We start from the raw sequence: 7688 nt of genomic DNA, 5'->3' as shown, positions 1-7688 counted from the left end.
CTGTTTATTAATGTAAATATAATCACTGTCAACTGTTGGGAAAAAAATAAAGAGAAAACAGTTACAATAAAAGTCTGACTTAAGCATGTTGCTAGAACGTTGGAAGGGCTCTGTACAAGCACAGCTCTGCTGTGCTTCACACAGACTAGTTCTCCAAGTGCTGAACCAATGATCACAAACAGCAAGTGACTTAGCAAAATCTGCTAGAAGACAATGGCTTTGCTGAATACTAACTAGTCCAAATAAAGGGATTTGATGTTCCTCTGAACACAGAATTTCAATGCAAATAATCTACTAATACTATATATGTATGGCAACCTTCAAGATCTTGAGTATACAAAAAGGTCAAATCAGGCCAAGGGGAAGGCGCTTAAGCCTATTACAGATTAAGGGCTTACTTCAGCTTCTGGTCTTCAGGAATGCAAAACTTTCAGTGTGACATAAAATGTTGACTAAATATGTCAAGGCACATTAGGCAAAGGTTTATCAAGATCACTTTTCCACTGTGGTATTTAAGAAGTTGTTCAGTGTTCTGAGGATTTAGTATTATAGATTAGAGCTGGCAATTATTTGGGGATACTGAAATGAAGTTAGATTCATATCTCATAATCTATGTAAATAAAACCCACTTCACCTGAAAAATTTTGAAGTATTTAAATCTCAGGTCTCCAGGTCCTAGACCAGTGTCTTTTCTAGTCATTATCTGTGACTCTGCTTGCACTATGGAACACCTCCTCCTGAGTCCTTAAAAGGAAAACTCAGCAGTGAGATCAGTATGTGAAACCCCTCAATAAACCACCAGTACATAAAACCAAGCAACCAAGGAAGCAACAAACCCAATCCTCAACTGCCTAACTACATAAGCAACTCTAGAGCTAAAAGTTCCTGAATTTCTTATGAGATAGTTCAGGGAATTTATTTCTTCCCAGCTAACCACACCCCTACAAAGGGAGAGCTTTTGGTATATGGCTCGTGTTAGAAATGCAATCTGCAGTCACTGTGCAACTTCCGTACAGTGACAATTTCATTAATAATATTTTTAGTTTAAAAATCACAGGAGAAGATAAGGAAGGTACATTTGAAGACTGGCTTTATGCAATTAATACAACCCCCTGCCCTCCATAAAAGATGACATCAAAAACACAAAGAAGTTGGCTAGAGAGATGGCTCTGGTTAAAATCATGTACTGTGCTTGCAGAAGACCTGAGTTCAGTTCCCAGCACCCATGTTTGGTAGCTCACTAGCCTGTAACTTCAGCTCCAGGCGCTCTAATACCCTCCTCTGGCCTCCACAGGCATATGTACTCATGTGCACATTTTACACACACTCATACACATAATAAAAAATAAACTTTTAAACAATACCTCTATAGTGTTTTTTGCCATTTATAATGTAAATGTTCCCCCCCACACACACACACAAAGAGCCAAAAACAGCAAATAGGAAAAATGTTACTGCCACAATTTAGGAAAGAAAAAGTGGGCGAAAAATAAATCAATACTTAGAATTTACCAAGTAGTCATTTACTTAGTAGGACTCAAGGTGTGTAGTCCAGCAGGCTTATCACTATGTATATTAAACAGGACAATGATTCTATATATAATGTGGAACAAAATTTAAAAGGAAGAACCACAAAGGAGAAGAAACAACTTTAAATTTTTTTAGCAGTTTCTTTCCTGAGATGGCTAAGTCTTTACTTCAGTATAATCAATAATGGCATGGTACCAAAGAGCATCAGCTCAAACAAGACGATCCAGGAATGATGTGATTAAAAACGTGGATGAAATTCTCACCAGGAAACCCTCCCAGGAACTCCCACTCTACAAATATGCAGGGAACAAGTAAGAAGCATAAAAGTTGTACAGAACCACTGGAAACATGTATTCCCCTAGGAAATCACAGTGGATAATATACTATGTAAATATGGATACATCTAGTTCATTTATATATTTTCTGTGGTACTAGCACTCAAACTCAGAGCTTTGCACATGGTTGGCCACGTGATCTGCCACTGAACTACAACTGCAATCTTCTCATATAACATTACAAAAGCAAACAGGATGACCATTATCAAACTCACCATTAAAACAAGTCATCAGAAGAGTTCTGATTATAAAAGGCTCAAGGTACCTACTGATGCAAGGGCAAACAACTTCCCTCTCCTAGTCTGAAGAAAAAGCTGAGCTGGGTGTACTGAGTAGGGTGTGGCGGCCCATGACTCTAATACCAGCAGCTGGGAAATTTGAGCCTGGGCTACATATGAAACCCTGCCTACAAAACCCCAAACAAAGAAAAACAGAAGATAAGAGGTTTACACATGGACTGCCCTGGGATGGGGAAAGGGTTAAGATCTCCTGGGTAAACTGAGAGGGGGGGATAGAGGGGAGGGGAGGGGAAGGGAGGGGAGAGATGGAGAGGGAAAGCAATGAAAGAGATAGCTTGACAGAGTGTACCATTAAGGGGATGAGGAGAAAGCTGCAGCTAGGGAAAACCCCAGGAACTCACAGGATGGTCCCCAGCGAAGACTCATAGCAATGGTGGAGAGAGTGTGCTTGAACTAGCCTTCCCCTGAACACAGATTGGTATCTACCCTAATTGTCATCATAGAACCTACACCCAGTAAATGATGGAAGCAGATACAGAGATCCACAGCCAAGCACTTGGCCAAGATCCTGGAGTTCAGTTGAAGAGAGGGAGGAAGGGTTGTAAAAGCCAAGGAGGGTCAGAATCATGATGGGAAAAAAAACACAGAAATAGTCGACCCAAACTAATGGGAGCTCATGGGCTCTGGTCTGACAGCTGGGGAGCCTGCATGAGACTGAACTAGTCCCTCTCAATGTGGGCGAAAGTTGTGTTGCTTAATGTGTTTGTGGGTACCCTGGCAATGGGACTAGGACTTACCCAGGTACACGAGCTGGCTTTTTAGAGCCCATTCCCTATGGTTCGATGCCTTACTGAGCCTTGATGCAGGAGGGAGGGGCTAGGTCCATCCCCAACATGGTATGACAGCCTGTGTTGACTACCCAAGGGAGGCCTTACCCTCTATGAGGGAATGGGGGTGGCATGGGAGTAAGAGGGGGGGGGGGGAGTGGGAGAAGAGGAGGCTGGGGAACCAGGGGTTGGCATGTAAAAGAAAAAATTTTTAAATAAAAAATTACATTAAAAAAAAGGCAAAGAAGAAAAACCAAACCAAACCCTGGTTGTAATGCAGCGCACTACTTTCACATCTGAGTATAAAACTTTCGGAACTTCCCAGGAGAATAATTTACCCTTTATGCTGTATGTCAAAACACAGCAAGGAATTTGAAGCTTATGGACAGCCTCACCTTCCTCCGACTGGTACCTGACAACCTGGCAGTTCAATGCTTGTGCTGCATACCCACTGGCAATGGCACACAGAGAATGTTAACATACCCTGGCAACAGGCTAGCTTGAATGGGGGTGCAAAACCATCTTAATTCTCCAATAAAAATCTGGGGAAACCTGAAGTATGCCTTTAGAGAACAGAATCAGAATGAATGAAAAGGAGGTTTGTATTCAACTAGAAAAAAAAAATCCAGGGCCTACTTGGATTCTGAGACTCTATTCTTGTGCTGAACTGTGTGATAAACCAAGCATTTCACTGCTATCGTTGGCACTTTTTGTAACAGTTGCATATGGATATTCATAAGCTTAGTTCTAAAGCTCTCAGATGACGGCTAATAAACAGTACTGCAATGGTCTGAGGAAGTTTTCTCTTACCATGCAATCAGCTGTGCCTTTTATTCTCAGAAGGTGGCACAGGAGATTGTTTTAAGAGATAGTAAGTATCAACTAGAAACTTAAGCCACACATGATATGACAAATGGGAGTGCCAGCTGCTGCAGCTCATGGAAACTGTGTATTTTATAAATACCCTTTAATTAAAGTATTTGATTTCAAAGATATACTGCAGTTTGTCAGATCACACTAGACGACAGCTGCATTCATTAGCTTTTAAAGAAAGGCACCTGGCCGGGCGGTGGTGGTGCACGCCTGTAATCCCAGCACCCGGGAGGCAGAGGCAGGTGGATCTCTGTGAGTTCGAGACCAGCCTAGACTACAGAGCTAGTCCAGGACAGGCTCCAAAGCTACAGAGAAACCCTGCCCCGAAAAACAAAAAACAAAAACAAAAACAAACAAACAAAAAGGCACCATGCTGCAAATCAATCAAACATGAAGTCTGTAACTCCCCTATCAACCATATTTTCAAAGAATTGTTGAGTTCTATCTATTGCCTCCCTGTTGCTGAGATTAGAGGCAAGCACCACCACAGACAGCAGCTTTTACACGGGAGTTGGTGATCAGAAATCGGGTCCTCAAGCTTGCACAGCAGGGAGTTTACTTGAGCCGTTATCCCAGCCTCTTATGTATTATTAGAAGCCTAACAAATTAGTTTGTTTCAATTGCTACATATGCATGTAGTTACTTTTACCAAGCAAACTTTATCTTTAAAAAGCTCTTCCTTCATAAATGACAAAACTGAAAATATAAACTATTTTAAAAGTAGTAAGATACTAATAAATTTCTGCCTGTGTTTTGCTATTTATTGGCTTATGTGTTAAGTCAGAAACCCTGAATCTAGAAGCCAAGAGGTACTTACTGTCTGAAACTGTAAGCCTGCCAACCTGAGTTTGATCTCAAGAGCCCATGGGAAAGTAGGGAAAAAAACAACTCCACAGAGTTCTCTGACTGCCACATATATGCCATGACATTCATGCCTACACACATCACATACACAAAGTGACTTTAAAAAAAAATAAGTCTTTACTAAAAATATAATAAAAAAAAAAAAAACCCACAAATCTATTGGATCTCTCTGTTGCTTACTGAAGCAGGGTCTCTGAAACTCAGGCTGGCTTTGACCTTGAGCTTCTCAAAAGCCAGTATTAAATAGATGCATGCCAATATTGTGCTAAAAACTTGAATCTGTACTAGGTTAAGATGACCAGTGACTTTATGAATAATATACAGGATTATATTGCTAATTCTTTAAAACATTGAAATGCATCTTAAAAATAAAAAAGTTATGGGGCAGTGGTGGCACATGCCTTTAATCCCAGCACTTGGGAGGCTGAGTCAGGTGGATCTTTGTGAGTTTGAGGCCAGCCTGAGCTACAGCTACACAAAGAAACCCTGCCTCAAAAAAAAAAAAATTTTTTAGCCAGGCGGTGGTGGCACACATCTGTAGTCCCAGCACTTGGGCGGCAGAGGCAGGTGGATCTCTGTGAGTTCGAGGCCAGCCTGGTCTACAAAGCAAGTTCCAGGACAGCCTCAAAAGCTACAGAGAAACCCTGTCTCGAAAAAACAAACAACAACAACAAAAAGGTAATATAAAAGGTGATTTCAGAGTTGACAAAGGCTCAAAAATTCTACCTATGTAATAGTAGAAAAACCTTAATAAGCTAATGACAACAGTGGTAAGTCAACAGTACATCTGTCTACTAGAAAATCCCACTCCTTTGCTCCCCGTGGGAATACAATAAACTTGTTGGCTGGTTGTAGTAACTATGTATGCACAAGGTAACATTAAGATTTTTGTTGCTGCTATTCTCAACAGGGTCTCAGTGTTTATCATTTGTGGCCTGAACTTGCTATGAATACAAGGCTGGGCTTAAACTTCTCATTCTCCTGCCTCGGTTTCCTGATTGTGGGGATTTCAGGCATGAGCCACTGTGCCTTGTCTACACACACACACACACACACACACACACACACACACACACACACACACAAATATGTTACCTTAGTTCTCATTAACTGATTATCTTAGTTCTGATTATTAACTTTTATCTATTTCTAGACAAAAGCTGTTTTCCCCCAAGACAGAGTAGAATTACTGTTAAACTAAGACTATAGACTATGTTATTGTTCATTGGTAGAGTATTTGCTAGCATCCAAAGGGCCCTGGATTTGATTCCTAATACCACTAAAAGAACAATATTTAGGCAGGAATGAAAACTGTTCTATTAGAAGCACTTTATTAAACTCTTGGTAGAAAATATTTTGAGTACTGATATCAGGAATTGATCTTTTGGGTCTTCAGAGTCAACTCTTAATTCTACACTGACTGAATAGTCATAGATTGTTTCATACTTAAAGAGAATGGGCTACTGCTTAGAAAACTGTTTCCAGGCTCGAGGAAACTATCAGGGCAGAAACTGAAATTCTGGATGGCTTAAACAAACGTTAACTGGGGGTGATCTCACACCTCTGTGATTGTAGCACTCAGGAAACTGATGCAGGTGAATCTAGAGTTTAAGAGGAGTCTGGACTATACAAGACACTATCTTAAAAATAAAAGAAGTGTGCATCCATGTATGTGCCAAGGTCCACGTATGTGGATCAGAGGACAACTTCTGAGAGTTGGTTTCCTTTTTCCACTATTTGGGTTCCAGGGATGGAGCTCGAGTCAACAGGCTTGGCAGACAAGTGCCTTTAACTACTAAACCATCTCACTAGCCCTGTACTGTTTCTCATTATAAGGTAACTTTCTGACATTAAAAAAAGCTGACAAGCAATGGTCAAAACAACAGAATCATACACTAAGACTGCTTTCAAGGTAATTCTTTAGCTGGACATAGTGACACAAGTTTATAGTCCCTGGATCTAGGAGGCTAAAGCAGGATTATCAAAGCCAGTCTGGGCTACATGGTAAGAGGCTGTCTTAAAACAAATAAGCCAAACCAAACCAAACAGCAAAAACCCAAAACAAACCCTATTTTTTCCTCTTCCAAAGAAGTTAACAGTAATTGCTCAGAATATAAACAGTTCTGATAAACAACCACTATGTTCATCAGCATGATGGCAAGGCATACCTATAATGCCAAGGACTTGGGGGATAGAGGCAGAAGAACTAATTTCCTGCTTGCAAACTACACAGTGAATTCCAGGCTTGCAACACACAGTGGAACCTTTCACCCCAAATCCCTGCAAATAAAGAAAAAAAGCTTTCCAGTTACCTTCAATCTTCTTTAGTAATGAAAGCAGGAAACCACATATCAAATGTCAGTAGGTAGAGTATAAATTAACTTGGATTAAAAATATACATTCAGCTGGACAGGGTGGCATGTAGCTTTAATCCCAGCACTTTCGAGACAAAGGCAGGTAAATTTCCAAGTTCGAGGCCAGCCTTATCTACACTGTAAGTTCTGGGACAGCCAGGGCTACACAGAAAAACTCTGTCTCAAAAAATCAAAACCGGGGTTGGGGATTTAGCTCAGTGGTAGAGTGCTTGCCTACCAAGCACAAGGCCTTGGGTTCGATCCTCAGCTCCACATCCAAAAAAAAAAAAATCAAAACCACGCATGCACACACACACACACACACACACACACACACACACACACACACACACACACGAGACAGAGAGAGAGACAGAGAGACAGAGAGAAAAAGACAGAGACAGAAAGACATGAGTGCATGAATGTACCCATACACACAGGAATGCATATATGTACACACAGAAGAAAATCTGTAAAAACAGGACCAAGTGGTTCACCATGAGGTAGATTAATACATGTTTAATTTTGGGGGAGACTATTTTCAGAAATCAGTATGTATCTTTTGTGACTTTAAAAATGAATTTAAAATCACTCTAATGATTCTCAATTATTTCTAGATAAAAGTGGAAAACCCAGGGAACACTCATCAATCCTGAGAATTTACAT

This window comes from Onychomys torridus, chromosome 4 (assembly GCF_903995425.1).
Source record: "Onychomys torridus chromosome 4, mOncTor1.1, whole genome shotgun sequence".
NCBI classification, from domain to species: Eukaryota; Metazoa; Chordata; class Mammalia; order Rodentia; family Cricetidae; genus Onychomys; species Onychomys torridus.
The sequence above is the reverse complement of the archived record's forward strand: the minus strand, read 5'-3'. Positions refer to the sequence as shown.